Below are 19963 nucleotides of genomic sequence, written 5' to 3'. Positions count from 1 at the left end.
CTATGCCAAGCACTATGGAGCATCTATAAACTGAAAATCATTCAAATCTCAAAACAGTCATATAAGGTAAATTCCATAATTCTCATTTAACAGATAAGAGAATAGGTGAAAGGAAATTAGATGTAACTTACATAAATTAGATGTTTATTTACAAAGATAGGAAGAAACAAAGTCAGGAACTGAACCCCAGCAGCCCAGCTCCAGAACCTATGTTCCTAAAGACTGCCCACTAAGCCTCCTGCAAAGAAATGCTCTCCCCTTCAAGATCTACTATTAATACCTCCCACATCTCCTAGACTTCTCCAAAACATTCAAATCATTACATGTTATCAAAAAATAAGACCACACAGTTTCAGAAACCAAGGATAATCCAATGTGTTCATTTTCAAACTGACTTTTTTATACCACTTAACATAGCTCATCAACTTTTTTTTTTTTGCATTCAGGTAACTGTGCATTTTAATACACATGTGCAAATACATTAGTATAGGGCCTGGTGATTTTCTTTCAATTTTCCTTTTTTGCCACATTATTTATTTTTTAATTGAAGGCTAACTGCTTTACAGAATTCTGTAGTTTTCTGTCAAACATCAACAAGAATCAGCCACAGGTACACCCATGTCCCCTCTCTCTGGAACCTCCCTCCCATCTCCCTCCCTACCCCGCCCTTCAGGATTGTCACAGAGCATCTGTGTGCTTCTTAAGCTTCTTAGCCTACTTTAACTCACTCTTCTCTCTGTTGAACTCAGTCACTCTTGAGGTAGGAAAGGCCTATCTAAGTTACTATTTGTTACTATTGTATAAAATTTACATTTATTATAGCAGACTTAATCCAAAGCCTTTTAAATTATCATTAGGACATTTCTGCCACATTTATCACAAGAACATAATTATCTTAGAAATGATGGAATAATATACTACATTTAAAACATTTTTTTCTAAATACAAATGTTCTAATTATAAAATATACTTACCCACATCACTACATTAACATTTGGTATACTTACTTCCTTAAATTTTTTTTCTCTGCATATATATAGTCTCCCCAACTTCTGGCCATGACTGAGGTTTAACACAGCACTGCTTGGTATTCCACACTCTCCATTTAACACTCTAAGAATATGCCCAACTGTATTTCACATATTCACTTTCTTAATACTTAGCATTTGTATTTCTAAGTGAAAATTGTTATACTGTGGGTGAAACTGTTTATGATATCCATGTAACAGAGCAATTTTCTCTTGTCATCTTTTCTGTAAAATATGTATTTAAAAGTAACATATTGGCTCATAAACTGAAATAAAAGTATCAGAGTGCTTGTGATACAGCAATAGATTTATTCTCTATCCTCACAAAAATCCTCCATTATGAAATAATTTTTTCATTATGTATATAAAAATAAACTAAAATAACAATTTTTGATTTGCATATGCTAGCATATGCAATATGAACCCCAAGTGAACTTGCAATACCTTTGAAAATTAGAGCATGATTAGGTTTTCTAGTACCTGAGGTTTAATTTTAAATCTCTCATTGAAAAGTTAGTTCATGAATATGTATGGCAAAAACCACTACAATATTGTAAAGTAATTAGCCTCCAACTAATAAAAATAAATGGAAAAAAAATTACATAAGACAAAAAAAAAGAAAAGTTAGTTCAATTTTCCACACTCCCTTCACCTTTCACTAAATAAAATGAATTTAGAAACACTGAGAACACCCATCCTCAATTCAATCAGCTGATTGTATTCACAGTCATCCACAATACTCTTTAATACTATTGCTAAACTTATCAAAGTAATAGAGAAAAATTCAAAAAGGCTACATTCAGTAACTTAAGTCTTTAGGGGTTACAGATTGTGGGGTAGTTAAATCTGGTCTTCTGTGCTCCCTTCCTACAATGTTTTCCGGGTCAACTAAGGCACAAATAACGTGCTACACTTAACCTCAGATTTATACTCTTACTTATCCAATACATGTTTACTGCTGCTGCTGCTGTTTACTAAAGCATACCTAAAAAGGGCAAGCCACTAAACTAGATGCTAAATGGCTAAAAGATAAATCAGGCCCAGAACTTAACTGTAAAGAATTTCAAGTTAATAATCAACTAAAAGTGCCCATCCCTCTCTGCAATACACCATGGAGAAGGGCAGATATCCTTAGAGCGAACCGGATGTTAAAGAAATTCAGGGGATGGCCTTTGGGGGAAGGGAATGGAGAAAGACAAAAGGCATGAAGTAGCTGTATCTTAGGCATAAATGCTATTCCCGTAAAGACATAAAATCAGACTTTATCTACCAGGACGGGAAAATATTACAGCTCAGTTTGCTGGAACATAGGTGACAGAACAAGAAAACTGGTTAGAAATATACAATAAGGCTAACCAACACAGGAATATTAATATTAATATATGTATTGTAACACATAAAAACACTAGATCTGAGGTCTAATGAACTGGGGTTCAAATTCTGGATCTAACACACCTAAACCTCCATTTATTTCTATTTTGTATAATGAATATCAGTCCTGAGAATTAAATGAGATAAACACTTAACTCAGTGCCTGGCATAGTACATATTCAGCAAAGGGAAACTGTAGTCATTACTGTTCTGATAATCATGAAATTTTTTTTACATCAGGATCAGGATTTTTAAATACACAGTTGGGCTACTTAATTTCATCAAACATACAAAGTCAATCTACCGTTATTTTATGAACCCTGAAGGAAAAGAAAGTTGTAAATTAAACTGTCACACCATGTTTTCTCATCACTTAGTTTTTTCTTCATAATATCATCTTTCTGCCATCAATACTGCAGGTTTGAAGAATGTTCCAATATTACTCCTGGATTATAGTTCAAACCACTGACACCCACCCTGCAAGTTTTGATACTGGTCCTTGCTTGATCTTCCCCGAGGGTGTAAATAAGAGAAATGACAGCAATAAAACAGCAAAGGCAGATTTCATGCACGTGCAATGACAACATCAAAACTGCCACCTAGTGAAAAGCAATATTCCGATGCCAACGGTATTAGACAGATCCCAATTTCAGAGATGTTATGAGGCGAAAATAATGCACAACTTAGAAGAAGTAAGGCAGCCTTTTCTTTTCCCCCTTTCCCAAAGCACTTTGGGATGTTCCCCCATCACTTCCCACCAGTATCTACTACTCTTTTTCTCTCTTGTGCTCATTCTCCTTTCCTGCCTCCCCTTCCACCAATCCTCAAAGCTTCTCTCACATTCCTCAGTTGATTCTGGAGAAGCTTGGCTACTGCCTAATGATGCATAAACATTCTAAGATAAACATAAACTATCTAAGGAGAATAAATGCCTCTTCTAACTCCCAAAGGACCTACCCAGCAGACAGTCTGTATTTCGTATCTTTGGTATATTCATGTGCCCCAGGGCTTGCTCACCTCCAAGCATTCTTCTAAGGAGAAGAGAAGATGTATTTGATAACCCAGATACATAAGACAAAGACTCACATGAAAACTGGCTTCTGAGCAAATCCTGTGTGCCTCTGTCATGCTGGGCCACCTAACACATTAAAGCTACCCTAAGGTACACCATTGGGAATAACATATCTATTGAGTGAATGAGTGAGTGAGTGAAGTCGCTCAGTCGTGTCCAACTCTTTGCAACGCCATGGACCATAACCTACCAAGCTCCGTGGTCCATGGGATTTTCCAGGCAAGAATACTGGAGTGGGCTGCCATTTCCTTCTCCAGGGGATCTTCCCAACCCAGGGATTGAACCCGGGTCTCCTGCATTGTAGGCAGACGCTTTACCATCTGAGCCACTAGGGAAGCCCCCAACATATCTATTACTACTCCTTAAATGTGATTTAATTAGTTCCTATGAAAACCAAAATCATGGAACTCAAATCATGGAATTATTTTCTTTTGCAAAAAAAAAAAAAAGAAAAACAAAAAGGAGAAGTTCTTTCAAAAACAGTTATTATTAGTAAATGTTAAAGTGACATTTCAATAGCATAAGCAGGGATAGAAGACAAACTCCGTTTTCTCTTTTATGCCCTTCTGAAGTCACACTAACCCAGACTTTTTGAATGTTATCAAACTGAGCCTTCTCCTGAAAAGCCAAGTCTTCTTACAATAATAGATGGCAGACTAACAAAGTTAATAAAACAAACAAATTGCCCCAACAAAAAATTGAATAATGCTTAAGATATCTTTCAGGGAACTTCTAGTTCTACCTTAAAACCCACAGAATCCCCCCAAATCTAACATTCCATTAGGAAATACATAGGATAATCTGAGTAAGGTAAATCTTGCATGTGTGCTAAGTCACTTCAGTCATGTCCAGCTCTTTGCGACCTTATGGACCATAGCCTGTCAGGCTCCTCTGTCCGTGGGATTCTCCAGGCACAAATGCTGGAGTGGGTTGCCATGCCCTCCTCCAGGGGATCTTCTCAATCCAGGGATTAAATCTCATCAATATTGCAGTTTGAATATAATGAAATCTAGTGATCAAACACTTTCAAACTTCTATTTAGAGGAACCTTAAAATGAACAGAAAGGAAGCAGAATTATGCCAGATAAGTGGAAATTGGGGAGGAAAAAGTGGAAAGATTACACAGTTATAAATAAGATTGTTTAAGAAGGAATTAGTGAAATGAAAGTTGCTCAGTTGTGTCTGACTCTTTCTGACCCCATGGACTATCCAGTCCATGAAATTCTCCAGGCTAGAATACTGCAGTGGGTAGCCTTTCCCTTCTCCAGGGGATCTTCCCAACCCAGGGATTGAACCCAGGTCTCCGGCATTGCAGGAGGATTCTTTACCAGCTGAGCCAGAAGGGAAGCCCAAGAATACTGGAGTGGGTAGCCTATCCCTTCTCCAGAGGATCTTCCCAACCCAGGAATCCAACTGAGGAATCAACCAGGGTCTCCTCCAGTGCAAGCGGATTCTTTATCAACTGAGCTATGAGAGTAACCTATTTCTGACAGGCTCCCTGTTTCCCCCACCTAAACACACACACACACACACACACAGAGGCTCCCTGTTTCCCCCACCTAAACACACACACACACACACACACACACACACACACACACACACACACACACACACACACACACACACACACACACACTGCACCTAAGTGAAAAAAGAAAGTTTTAAAGATGAGGTGTGGATAATAGCTCATGATATCAGCACAAATTTTAGTAATGTCTATCACAAGATCCAAAAAGGAATAGTGACAATCTATAACTCATGGCCCAGTTGTTAATAAAGGACAGGAATAAGGAAAACTCATGTATCATTAAACCAAATGAGGCAGAAGAGACTGGGAGGAGACAATCAGCTAGACTGTGAAGCTAAAGGGAAAGACACCACCACAGAATGAAAGCCAAACAAGGAAAGGCTGAATACAAAAGCAAAGGGGTCAGGCTGCTAGAAGTAATCCTGTGTGCAGGGTACAGTTCTATCTAAGCAGAAAGATACGTTCAAAGAGGCATTTCAGGAAGACAAAAACGGCAACAGCACACAGACAAGTAAAGGCTTAACCAGGAGGGGCGAGAGCGTAAACTGAAAACGTGCCAGTAACCCGACTGAGAGGAAGGCACTCCAGGATGGCGGTACGCAGACCAGGGGGCAGGGGCAGAAGAGATGCGAGGGACACTACAGACAGCCCACCCACGGGACGGCTGACCACCGAGAAGAGAAACAGGGCCATCTAAGGAAGGCACAGGTTTAAAAGCTGAAAGAATTAGACACCACTCACCCCAAAAGGGGATTCTGGTTACAGCCAAGAGAGGTAAAAAGGTGATGGGGGAGGGGGAGGGGTATAAGAAATCAAGTACTGGTCCAAGCAGATGTGTAATTAGAGCTCAAGAGAGAAGGAATAAATATACAAATCTGGAGGGTGATACAAAGAGGAGTCAGATTTGAATTTGATTAAGACAAATTTATCAGGTACCTAATAAGCCAGGAATACTCTGTACTAGGAACTAAGTCTTAAAAGACACTATCTATAATCTCAAAGAGCATAAACAGTAAACAGAAAAAAGAGAAGATTCTATGAAGAGCTTCATGTGCTGTTCAGAACATCACTTAGCGGTGTTTTTTTAATGTATTTATTTGGTTTTGGCTATGTTGGGTCTCTTGTTACTGCGCAAGGTCTCTCTAGCTGCAGTGAATGTGGACTACTCTCTATTTGCAGCGTGCAGGCTCCTCATTGCAATGGCTTCTCTTGTTGTGGAGCACAGGCTCTAGGGCACGCAGGCTTCAGCACTTGTGCTGCATGGGCTCAGTAGTTGTGGCTCGCAGGCTCCAGAGCCTGGCTCAACAGCCATGGCACACAGGCTCAGCTGCCCTGCAGCATATTCGATCCTCCTGGACAAGGGATCAAATCTGTCCCTTGCATTGCAAGGCAGACTCAACCACTGGACCATAAAAGGAAGCCCCATATCACTTAGCTTTACTTTGGATTTTCATATGGTAAGTCAACAGAGATGCAGTATTAAAACAGAATAAAGAATATATACAGCAGGCACAGAAGGCCAGTAACTGAGTAGATAGGAATGTGTACTACGTCTTACAACTTGGAGGGACTTAATAACTGTGAACGCATTATCTGCTATTACTTTGGCTTTTTTATAGCTTACTTCTGGTTTACAAAGACCTATTAAGTTGGTGCAAAAGTAATTGCGGTTTTGCACTGTTGAACTTTGCCATTTGATATTGGAATACATTCTTAAATAAATGCGGTTATGTTATACATCATTTTAATGGTTTTTTGCTAATGACTTATTACTGGCTAGTATCTTATATTTATTTTAGACTAGGAGTATGCTAAGGCTGTATATTGTCACCCTGCTTATTTAACTTATATGCAGAGTACATCATGTGAAATGCCAGGCTGGATGAAGCACAAGCTGGAATCAAGATTGCCGGGAGAAATATAAATAACCTCAGATATGCAGATGACACCACCCTTATGGCAGAAAGTGAAGAAGAACTAAAAAGCCTCTTGATGAAAGTGAAAGAGGAGTGAAAAAGTTGGCTTAAAACTCAACATTCAAAAAACTGATTGTGGCATCTGGTCCCATCACTTCATGGCAAATAGATGGGGAAACCATGGAAACAGTGAGAGACTTTTATTTTGGGGGTGCTCCAAAATCACTGCAGATGGTGATTGCAGCCATGAAATTAAAAGACACTTGCTCCTTAGAAGAAAAGCTATGGCCAACCTAGACAGCATATTAAAAAGTAGAGACATTACTTTGCCAACAGAGGTCCATCTAGTCAAAGCTATGGTTTTTCCAGTAGTCATGTATGGACGTGAGAGTTGGATGACAAAGAAAGCTGAACACCAAAGAATTGATGCTTTTGAACTGTGGTGTTGGAGAAGACTCTTGAAAGTCCACTGGACTGCAAGGAGATTCAACCAGTCAATCCTAAAGGAAATCAGTCCTGAGTATTCATTGGAAGGGCTGATGCTAAAGCTGAAACTCCAATACTTTCACCACCTGATGCGAAGAACTGACTTATTGGAAAAGACCCTGATGCTGGAAAAGATTGAAGGCGGGAGGAGAAGGAGATGACAGAAGATGAGATGGTTGGATGGCATCACTGACTGGATGGACATGAGTTTGAGTAGGCTCTGGGAGCTGGTGATGGACAGGGAAGTCTGGCTTGCTGCAGTCCATGGGGTTGCAAAGAGTCAGACACAACTGAGTTACTGAACTGAACTGAAGGAAATGATGGTAGACAAAAAACAAATTTGAGTGATCTTATTTGAGTTCAAAATGAGTCATGAAGCAGTGGTGACAACTCGCAACATCAACATTGAATTTGGCCCAGGAACTGCTAACGAACATACAGTGCAGTGGTGGTTGAAGAAGTTTTGTAAAGGAGACAAGAGCCTTGACAATGAGGAGCATAATGGCCAGTCACTGGAAGTTCATAATGACCAACTGAGAGCATCACTGAAGTTGCCGTGTGCGTTTTCAGTCTCTTCCGCCATGTCTGACTCTTTGCAACCCTATGAACTCTAGTCTGCCAGGCTCCTCTGTCCTTGGGATTCTCCAGGCAAGAACACTGAAGTAGGTTGCCATGCCCACCTCCAGGGGATCTTCCCAACCCAGGGACTGAACCCACATCTCTTATGTCTCTTGCATTGGCAGACAGGTTCTTTACCACTAGTGCCACCTGAAAAGCCTGATCCTCTTACAGCTACACAAGAAGTTGCCAAAGAACTCAATGTCAATCATTCTATGGTAGTTCAGCATTTGAAGTAAACTGGAAAGGTGAAAAGGTTTGATAAGTAGGTGCCTCGTGAACTGAATGAAAATAAAAAAAATCACTGCTTTGAAGTGTCATTTCTTATTTTATGCAACAACAATGAACTATTTCTCGATTGGATTGTCACATGTGATGAAAAGTGGATTTTATACAACTGGCAATAGCCGGCTCAGTGGTTGGACTGAGAAGGAGCTCCAAAGCACTTCCCAAAGCCAAACTTGCTTTCTGAATCTCAGTGAAACCATTACATCTGAGACGTCAATCAGTGAGATGCACCAAAAACTGCAACACCTGCAGCCAGCACTGGTCAACAGAAAAGGTCCAATCTGTCTCCACACCACCACCCAACTGTATGTCGCACAACCAGTGCTTCAGAAGTTGAAAGAAACAGGCAACGAAATTTTGCCTCATCTGCCATATTCACTTGACCTCTTGCCAACCAACTACCACTTCTTCAAGCATCTCAACAACTTTCTGCAGGGAAAAAGCTTCCACAACCAGCAGGACACAGAAAATGCTTTCCAAGAGTTCGTCGAATCTTGAGGCATGAATTTTTACGCTACAGGAATAAACTTATTTCTCACTGGCAAAAATGCATCGATTATAATGGTTCCTATTTTGAGTAATAAAGATGTGTTTGAGCCTAGTTATAATGATTTAAAATTCACAGTCTGAAACCGCAATTACATTTGCACCAACCAGCTGATTCTTTTGTTGATGGGTATTGTCATTTCAGACAGCTAGAAAGAAAACTGGTATTTACTTATGAGCTTTAGAAATCATTGTGTATGTCAGGTTCCCTGAAATTCTTCTGAAAAACTGCAACTATCAACCACAGAAAAACAATACAGAGCAGTACCTTGTAAATCCAAAGAATACAGTAGCACCTCAGCAATAAAATTAAGAGATATCATGCATTACAAAAGAATATATCACATTACAAAACACACACACACACACACACACATCATACTTCTATTTTAGTTCAAGCATCCCTTCTTCACAGAAGCCTTCCCAGACTGCCTTGCCTAGCTGAAACCCCGCTATTATATACACTTATTCTGTCACGTATCTCTATTTTGCAGCACTTAACATGGCTATGTTTTTATATTTACCAGTCCAACTTGGCAAGAATGTAAATGAGAGGAGCCATATCTGTTTTTGCTCATCACTGTAAGCTGAATGATACATGTGCTCAATAAGTATTTGTCTAATGAATGAAAGAGAATGTGAATACAAAGCTTTTGAAAGGAATTACCCATGGGGTGGAAAGGGATTCAGGATACTTTTTACTTTCTGCTTCATGCAATTCTGCACATCTTAAACATGAATTTCTTGTATAGTTACCAGGGAAAACCAACTTTAAAATGGAAATGCAGATGTATCTCAACCATATTAAAATTCTTACTAAAGAGGATTTATAAAAGTCATTTTTACTTCAAAAGAATTCTCTCCAGTAATTTTAGAGCTATACAAATTTGGAGGCTGAAATTTAAGAAATATCAATCAAAGATAGGGTCAAATACTTTCGGCTTCCAATAAATAAAAGTAAGAATTCATTTTTCAAAAGCATTTATCTTCCTGTACTAGAATATTTTCTGTACCTCACAGATTTTACAAATGCTATTCTTTGTCTGGACCACTTTCTTCAAGCCCCAACTACTAATGTCTAGCTCTCCAAGGCTTCAGCTTTAGCTATCATCCCCGACACCTTCCCTGATCAAGCCATTATCTCTATATAAAGTAGGTTTCCCCAATCTCTAATCTAATACTATGTTAATTTCCTTCACTGTACTACCAATTTGTAAGTATGTGTTGGTTTTCTTAATTTTTGACTCTCCCACTAGAATGTAATCTTTAAAAAACAGTACTTAAAAAAAAAAAAGTACTAAGCATATTCAGAGAACTTGCTAAATTCATCCAAGTTATTCAACCAAAACTATTGAGGTGCATTGCAGGAACATTTCATGCAAAGATGGGCACAATAAAGGATAGAAATGCTATAGACCTAACAGAAGCAGAAGATATTAAGAGGTGGCAAGAATATACAGAAGAACTATACAAAAAAGATCTTCATGACCCAGATAACCACAATGGTGTAATCACTCACCTAGAGCCAGGCATTCTTAAGTGTGAAGTCAAGTGGGCCTTAGGAAGCATCACTACGAACAAAGCTTGTGGAGGTGATGGAATTCTCTTTGAGGTAATTCAAATCCTAAAAGATGATGCTGTGAAAGTGCTGTACTCAGTATGCCAGCAAATTTGGAAAACTCAGCAGTGGCCACAGGACTGGAAAAGGTCGGTTTTCATTCCAATCCCAAAGAAAGGCAATGCCAAAGAATGCTCAAACTACCGCGTTGCACTCATCTCACATGCTAGCAAAGTAATGCTCAAAATTCTCCAAGCCAGGCTTCAACAGTACATAAACTGTGAACTTCCAGATGTTCAAGCTGGTTTTAAAAAGGCAGAGGAACCAGAGGTCAAATTGCCAACATCCACTGGATCATCGAAAAAGAAAGCGAGTTCCAGAAAAACATCTACTTCTGCTTTGTTGACTACACCGAAGCCTTTTACTGTGTGGATCACAACAAATTGTGGAAAATTCTGAAAGAGAAGGGAATACCAGACCACCTGACCTGCCTCCTGAGAAATCAGTAGGCAGGTCAAGAAGCAACATTTAGAACTGGACATGGAACAACAGACTGGTTCCAAATCGGGAAAGGAGTATGTCAAGGCTGTATATTGTCACCCTGCTTATTTAACTTATATGCAGAGTACATCATGTGAAACGCCGGGCTGGATGAAGCACAAGCTGAAATCAAGATTGCTGGGAGAAATATCAATAACCTCAGATTAGGAGATGACACCACCCTTACGACCAAAAGTGAAGAACTAAAGATACTTTTGATGAAAGTGAAAGAGAGTGAAAAAGTTGGCTTAAAACCCAACATTCAGAAAACTAAGATCATGGCATCCAGTCCCATCACTTCATGCAAACAGATGGGGAAACCATGGAAACAGTAGCTTTATTTTCTTGCGCTCCAAAATCACTGCAGATGGTGACTGCAGCCATGAAATTAGAAGACACTTACTCCCTGGAAGAAAAGCTACGACCAACCTAGACAGCACATTAAAAAGCAGAGGCATTACTTTGCCAAGAAAGGTCCGTCTAGTCAAGGCTATGGTTTTTCCAGTGGTCATGTATGGATGTGAGAGTTGGAAGATAAAGAATTCTGAGCACCAAAGAATTGATGCTTTTGAACTGTGGTGGTGTTGGAGAAGACTCTTGAGAGTCCATTGGACTGCAAGGAAATCCAACCAACCAGTCAATCCTAAAGGAAATCAGTCCTGAATATTCACTGGAAGGACTGATGCTGAAGCTCCATACTTTGGCCATTTGATGAGAAGAACTGACTCACTGGAAAAGACCCTGATGTTGGGAAAGACTGATGGCAGAAGGAGAAGGGGATGACAGAGGATGAAATGACTGGATGGCATCACTGACTCAATGGACATGAGTTTCAGTAAACTCTGGGAGTTGGTAATGGACAGGGAAGCCTGGCGTGCTGTAGTTCATGGGGTCACAAAGAGTCACAAAGAAACGACTGAGTGACTGAACTGAGCAGTATACACGCTGAGAATATAGAAGTGAATGAGAGGGGGCCAAAATCCTTGTCCTCATAAAGCTTGCATTCCAGTGGAGGGAGACAGACAAAGTACAATAAATGAGTGATACAGGATAGCTGTTAGGCGAAAAATACTATGGAGAAAAATAAAACAGGAAGGTGGATCAGGAGTGCTATGAAAGAAGTGTAATTTTAAACATGGTGGCTGGGCTGAGCCTCACTGAGAAGGCACCAAAGAGTGAGCCAGGCAGGGAAAACTAGTACAAGCAAAGGCAACGGGCAATGTGAAAATTCCAAAGTGGGAGCATGTCTGGCACATTCAAGTAACCACAAGACCGTGAAGACTGATAATAAGTGAAGAAGAAGGGGAAAAACAAAGAATGGAGTCAAACAGGCAAGGGCCATGCAGTAACATAAGGGTTTTTGGCCTTTACCATAAGTGACATGTAGACCCACTTGAGAGCTCTGAGTGAAGATATGACATTTTCAGACTTATATTATTAAAAAATCACTCTGGCCCACATGTTCAAAATGGGGAGGGGGTGGGGATGGAGGTAGAAAGCAGGGAGACCAAGATCAGTTCAGTGTTGCATCAATTTAAGTAAGAGATGATGGTGGCTCAGACCAGGATGATAGCAGCACAGTGGTGAGAAACAGACAATTTCACATGTTTTGGGAGACAAAAGGTTTCCTGATGGAAGAGATAAGGGGAATGTGAGAATGGAGGAGTCAAAAACTCCAAGGACTCCAAGGTGTCAACCAGGGCTACCAGAATGGGATTGATTTAGGGGAGGCTGATAGGGAAGCTAAAGGATGATTTTACATAGAATGAATGTATGAAGAAAATGTTGTTACACTTAGCCAGGTTTCCATTCAAATGAATTGTTATTAATGTCAAGAAACCAAGTCTTGCTCTGACTTCAAGTTACCTGAGTAGAACCTCCTGACCTGCCATAAACACATACACACAAACCTGCCCCAGACAGACAGACATACAGACACACACTGCTCAGGCCCAGAGTCAAAGGAAAAGTCAAAGAAACAGCGCCTTCACCTTCTGCTCTAACGTCTCTCTAACTGCTTCAATCCAAAATAAAAGGCAAGCAAACCAACCCAAAAATTTCACCCAACACCGTTAGCCAAAAGGAAATCTCCTGACCACATCAACCCTCGCAAATAAATGTGCATATGAGTCAAAGCCACCATCACTTCAACCAAACCTATACAGAAGAATTACTGATGGGGGTTTTAAAGAAACAAATCCTTCATAACCATTCCACAAAAATTCAGATTCATTGACAGCAGGGCCCTACCTTCCAGGTTCTGCAGTAGATTTGAGAACCAAGGCCCTCAGGACCATCCGCAATGGGAGAAAGTCACTTGCCTATACACATTCAGAGGTTAACTTTTTCGTGGTTGGTGGGGGTAAAGCTTTAAAAATGTCTTACCACTGTGGTTCTAACATCTTTAGTCACCAAGTATTAGCAAAAGTAGACACCCGTCATCACTATCAAACCAATCCTAGACCTAGGTATATAATCACTATAAAATGCGTAAGCCACATCCATGACTGCAAGCAGATAAGAGAAAGAAACCAAGAACAAGCTGGCCCCACAGCTCTCCTAGATTCGGAAAACCTATTCCTTACTAGATCATCTAGAAAGAAGAGGAAATACACGGGAATCAAAATCATTTTCCTAGAGAAACACTTAAATCATCACTTTTCCCAAATATGCTTCCCAAATTTCCAAAGATATCCAAAGCTCTCATAGTGATTTCAGAGCCGTTTAGGAGCTGAACACATGAGGGCTGACACTTCTCACAGCGTAACACGCTCAGCTGGGCTCTCTTTGTGCCCATGCGAGTCTTTATCTCCCACATCCAGACTTCTGTTTCCCAGTTTCTAATCACTCTTTAAACCTCACCTGCTTCTCTAAGTCCTCTAATTAAGCAGGGCCTGATCTAGATGTATCACTCACCCCCACAGAGCCTGCAAGATTTCTGACATTGCTACCAGATGTGTCTGAGAATACCTGCATAGGCTTGCAGGCACAGGAACAGACACAGAGCTGGTCAATCTTTGCAGTGCTTTCCTTTAAATAATAAAATCACCAACAGCAGATACCAAATCAGTACGTTACAAAATGTCTCTCTGGAGTACAAAGTGCTAACTTGTGTACGCCACATATATTTCAAATCTTTATGAAGACATTTTCCAGATAAGCTCATCTACTCACTTGAGTGGGCAGAAAGATGTGAAGAAGGCAAAGAAAATGAAAGACTAGCTTTGAAAAAGTTCTGTAGTGCCCCTCTTTTCCTAGAAACACAACAAACCAGAATAACTAGATCTCAAGTTATAGTCTACCAGATAGGATGCTAAGCAGATCCTAACATATCATGAAAACAGAAGTGATCAAAACAAAGCTTGCCTTGAAAAAGTACCAGCCATATTCTGAGATCATAGTTAAATTTAAAAAGTGTAAGACTGTTTATAGGACTCCAACTACTATGTTCAAAGAAAGGTAGGAAGGTGACACCAGTCTTTTTCTTACTATTATTTTCAATAATAACAAAACAACATATATGGACATCAAAAAGGAAAAATCCAGTTAAACCTCACTAGGCCATTTTCAAATTTCCAGAGTATACCTTCTGTAATTTATATATATACACATTATAAGCAGAGACTGGTGTACCAAAGAATTCAAAAGCAAATCCTATTTACAAAAGGCACTTTAACAACTCACTTCCAAAAATGAATTACAATTACAGTATCGCACACATGGAACCATCTAATAAAGAATACTTTCTTCTAAAATACTGTCACAACCAAGTTAGGAATACAATAAAAGCAGAAAGAAAAGTCACTGATACCACTTCTCTAATAGAGGCCAAAAATCTCCCCACCTAGGTGCCCAGGGCAAAAAAGTATAAAACTGCAGAGTGAAGAACTAGCTGATTATTTATGAAAAAATAGTAACTGTGTAATTACCCCATCTTTTCAAAGTTGTGAAACACTGAAAGATGTTAGAATATAAGACTGAAAAACTAGTTGGTCCTAACAACAATCTAGCTTTTAATAATTTTTCAAAAAGAATTTTATATCTTAACCTTCCAAGTAGTACATGTACCTCTCAAATTTAGAGTTCTAGGTAATGGCAATGAATTGGATAAGCCAGCATCAAGAGTTTCAACTACCATTGTTCCATTAACTTTGGAAGCAGAAAATCAAAGTGTAAAAAGACATGGACAGGCTTTGTGAGGACATTCATCATCATCTTTGGTGGGAAAAACATTCTACCTCTGTGCAGTCTTCTTGGGTCTTACCCCCAAATAATCCTTTCTCCAAAATATTCAGACTGGTAGAAATAAGAATCATCCTTCAGGCTTTTATAAGACTGTCCCTTATAAAAGGAAGTTTTCTCCACTGTTTTTGACCTTATTAGTATACCGGCAAACCTATAGGATCTAAGGGAGCTGTAACATTTGAAGAAATAAACTATTTCAGTTTCTTCTTTGTGCTAGTATGAAACACACGAACAGACTAGGAATACAGTCACTCTAGAAATAAAGAGAACAGGGAAAACCGATAATGAAGGGAATAAAGGCAGCTATATCCTAAAGAGTTCTCAAGTCAGCTAAGTCAACATATACATCTGGTAATAATAAACACTGATAAGTCATAAACAAAAAGGGCTTTCTTATTCAGACTCTACATACTACTGGTAACATTAAAATTTACATAAAAAGACTCAAACAATATGTATTAAATAGATTTTTAAGAATAGTATTTCAAGTCACCAAGAAATTTTTAAAAGTTTCATATTTTAGTGCCTAGTCTTCAAAAGACAAGAAGCTAGTACCTTTGATTTGACCAAGTTACAAATCTCTTTTCAGAAGTAAGAGAAAACATACTGCCTCGTTTAACGCAAGGCACAAAAAAGATCATCACTGCAAATCATAATGTTTGGGTTCATGATGAAAACAGGAAACAGACAGGCTACCCAGGTATAATTATGGTTATAATCTAATGTGCTTCAGGTTCAGCCAAGAATTAAAACCCAGTGAAGAGGGTAAGCAGAATTTACTTGCCTCTACCTTGATACAGAAGGCAACTTTTAATAATACTCCCAGCAACATGTTACATAACCAGTAAACAATCTGATTCAAACCTCATTAGTAACAACATTCTGCCACTGTCTCCCACTGAAATTAAAACTGACTTTGCCAGAGGGGAAAGAAATGTAGCACATACCAATCTACCCATTTTTGTGGCGCCTAACCCTGTGAACCAGACAAGTAGATAATTCCACCAAATCTGCACAGAACCTACAAAAATATTTTATTCTTTTCTTTTCCAGTTCACTGTTCTCTTAACTAAACTATATCATGGGATGAATTTAAAATCTAAGAAGAAAAAAGAAAAAAAGGAAGAAAGTCAGTTGGAAAGGTTCATCTAACTTTTATAGTCTGTTTCAACTGTGATCTGAAAAAATGGAGGCATAAATGACAGATGGATTTTATTAGCAAAAATAAAAAGGTACAGTTTATGCAATAAAAGCAGCTATGTGAAAGGAAAGGCACACTGAGGGAGCAGCAAGACAGAGAGGGAAGAAAGGAGGATACTATGGAGACAATCATGCAAAAGTTAAATTCTAAAAGTCTAAACATAATAAACACAACTCTCATGAAAGTTACACTTTTTAAACTTGTTTCTTAACTGTTTTGTATTTCTGTAATCTTGGATTCATCTTAGAGGGGGGTAAAAGTTACCAAAGTACCAATAAGAGGCAAAATATAAAATAATTTGTTTAGATCTATATACATATGTGTGTTAGTCGCACATGCAGTCATGTCCAACTCTTTGCAAACTCATGGACTGTAGCCCACCAGGCTCCTCTGTCCATGGAATTCTCCAGGCAAGAATACTGGAGTGCGTAGCCATTCCCTTCTCCAGGAGATCTTCCTGACCCAGGAATCAAACCTGGGTCTCCCACATTGCAGGCAGATTTTTTACCATCAGGGCCACCAGGAAAGCCCTCAGAATTATAAAAAAAAAAAATTCCTTATTTGGAACACACTCATAAAAATATTCAGATCAATAATGTTCACATTGTGTCTAGGTTTTGTCTTCCACAACACTGGCACCTAGGAACAATTTTAAACTGCTTGGAACGTTACTAATTTATTGGGACCAAGGTTTTCAACCATTTAGCTTTCAAATGAAAGTTTAAAAACTAATTCACTGCGGACAGTTTAGGTACTCTAATTTAAGGAAATTTAACTACTCAAGTTTAGTAACAGAATTTTCGAAAGAATTTGAAAACAGCAACTTCAGTATCCCTTCCTCTAAACTTCTGTGAAGCCAAGCCACAACCTCCCACCTATTCAGCCTTTTTGCTAAATAAGAACACTTTGGGGGGTACTAGGCAACGGGCATGATGTGACATACCCGACCAAACTTCAAAACTTTTTTTCCACCGAGAAAGATAAGGTAAACAAGATACACTTAGTACCACACCCATGTAAATGCACGGGCAGCCAGGAATGCTTTTCCCCCTGTCTCTCTCTAGACCTCCAGCTGGTCAGGAAACAATGTCTCTACAATCAAGATAGAGATCTGGCCCAGGGTGTTCAGGCATTCCTCACCTCTGGGCTGGCCTACAGCTCCAGTCTCCAATGCCATCCAAACCAGAATTGGAACATTTTGTTAGGAAGTGGGCGAACGTCCAAATACCCGACTATCCTCGCCTCAGTTCTTTTTTGCAACCAAAATCTGTTTTGGCTACTGAGCATGCTCCGACTTAAGACAGGCGCCACATGGGAGTTTTCAAAGCTTAGGCTCCAAACTCCACGTAATAACAGCAGCTGAAAGGGGAAGAGAGGAAAGAGGGAGGGCGTGGGGAGGGGGCAGACGGAATATGAATCTGAGCCCTGACACTAGAGTGAAAGACCCCGGCAGGGGTTGAATATGATGAAGGCAAACAGATACTGCTTGTCGTTTTTCTGGAAGCAAAAGTTTGCACAAAGTAGAAGAAATCTTTGCAATGGTGGAAACTGGCATGGCAAGTGGCAGAAACCGGGTCTAACTACCAGCTGAGTGCAGGAGCAGGTCACAACTGCCCGGGGTGTAATTCCCACCGATAAGAGTGGATCCTTATCTTTGAAACACAAAGCGACGGCGGCGGCACGGATTCATCAAGCCACTGGACGGTTTTGCAATGTAGCCGACCAAGTTACTCGCCCGAGCTCGGCAGTCCCACCAGAGGTGTGTGTTGAGGGTGGCGCTCGCATAAGGAAGGGCAAACCGCTCGCCCGGACAGAAGTGGGGCTGGGGATCCCCGCGAGGGCGTCCTGAACGCCTCCCGCCACAGTCCGGATGGTAACGGCGGAGCCCGGACGAGGGCCAGCCTTGGCTCCGCCTCGGGACGCCCCCGGGGCAGGCAAGGCCTCCAGCCGGACTGGCCGCACCATCGCCGCCCGCCTGGACCCTGGCAGGCCGGGTCTCGGCCTACCTCCCGCCCCGCAGGCCCGGGTGATTTCCGCTCCGCCCGCCCCCGCCTGGGCCCGAGTCCGGCCGCTAGGGCAGAACCGCGTCCGGGCAAAGCCTGCAGCCCACGGTCCCACTCGCTGGCCCGCCCGTCCCGGGGCCCCACATTCACTCACGGGCCGGCGGCGCGCGCTCTCCCGGCGCCGTCGCGGCGCTTCTCCTCAGCGCAACTTTATTAGCAGCTCGGCAGCGGGACACGCGCACGGCGCCCGCTCGCCCAGGACCCGGATGAAGGAGGGAAGGAGCCGGGGAGGACGCCGCGGGGTCGGCGCATGCGCGCAAGCGGCCGAGTGACCGCTGCGGGACAGACCGAGGGAAGGGCCGGCTGGCTCCCGCGGTTGGAGGAAGTCTCCGCGCTTGGCTCGGCGCCCGCAAACTCCAGCTTCCGATCTGCCAGAGCCATCTCGCGTCCATGGCCGGGCCCAGGACTGGCAGTCGGCTAGTTCCCACCACCACGATAGCCACTGGTAGTCTCCACTAACCAAATTAACCCACATTATAATAAAATAAAACAATTGTTTTCGACATGGACAGTTGGCGATTTTCCCAGTCCTGTTTAAAGTGTAAATAAAAACATCGTCGGGTATAACTTTGCTACTCTTAGTGATTTGTAATAGAAATCTGAGAAAAGAGAGTCCTCTTTCTGTGAAAAAGTAGCCTCAAAGCAAGTTTCCGAATATCTTCTTACTGGATGCAGCCCCAAAACCCCTCCCGTGTGAAACTCCTGGAGACTTTTGTGTCTGGCAGTGACAGACCTTGTAGCTCCTGCAGGTGTCCTGTACATGAACTGACACCCCTGTAGTTTAAGATACACCATCCTGCACATGGGGACACAGAGGTGCACAGAGGCAATCCATAGACCGAGGTCCCTATGCTCCATGTTGTGGCAGGAGCCGAAATCTCTTTTCTTAGTTACTGGGGCTCTTCTCAATGTTCTCCCCCTTCCCAATTCCCCAGAGTGTCGGCATTTCCCAGAAAATGATAGTAGTACCATCTAGGGCATGCAATTTGGAGAGTACTAGTGAAGAAAAACTTTTAAATAATTTTATTTTAAAAGTTCAATACTGACTTTCCAATATTCCGCTATAGGTTTACTTTTAAAAATAAATGAAAATCAAAATTGGAGTCATTTTCAAATCCTCTCTCTCATTCTCTAAACCAAACCATCACGAAATCTTCCCTTCAAAATACATCCCAAATCTGACCACTGCTCACTGCCTCTATGGCCAGCAGTGGTGCCGTGAGGCAGGGTCATCTCATCTGCATCGAGTGAGAAGCAGCTGTTTTGCTCCAGGCTTCAGTCATCTTTTCCACAGGGAAGAGGCATGGTGAATGTTGTCCAAGTCTCTGCATTAAGAATAGTCATCTCAAATGTGGACAGAGGCCTGATGAGGGAATGTAGTGGGCCTGGGTGCGGAACCAGAGAGAGCCTCCTCTGTTCAAAGTGGGCAGCTGCTATTTCATTCACTCTAGCCAACTGTCACCATGGGGAAATGTGGAAATAAGGACCCAGTTTTGGTAG

The 19963-nt window shown here is 41.1% G+C and overlaps 1 protein-coding gene and 1 non-coding gene across 3 annotated transcripts in view; both read right to left on the bottom strand.

Annotated features, from left to right (window-relative positions):
• The window catches only part of SMAD5 (SMAD family member 5), a 57518-nt gene extending 38826 nt beyond the window's left edge, over window positions 1-18692 (bottom strand). For both annotated transcript variants that reach the window (XM_065918590.1, XM_065918591.1), the window contains exon 1: window positions 18558-18692. The gene's annotated coding sequence lies outside the window, so the exon portion shown is untranslated. The remainder of the gene's footprint in view (window positions 1-18557) is intronic.
• Window positions 3735-3806, bottom strand: TRNAC-ACA (transfer RNA cysteine (anticodon ACA)). The gene has a single exon. It is a non-coding gene; the product is annotated as a tRNA-Cys (tRNA).
• Window positions 18693-19963: the final 1271 nt, after the last annotated feature.

This window comes from Muntiacus reevesi, chromosome 1, assembly GCF_963930625.1.
Source record: "Muntiacus reevesi chromosome 1, mMunRee1.1, whole genome shotgun sequence".
In the NCBI taxonomy this organism is placed as follows: Eukaryota; Metazoa; Chordata; class Mammalia; order Artiodactyla; family Cervidae; genus Muntiacus; species Muntiacus reevesi.
Note: the sequence above shows the minus strand (reverse complement) of the source record. Positions and strands in the feature narration are given on the sequence as shown.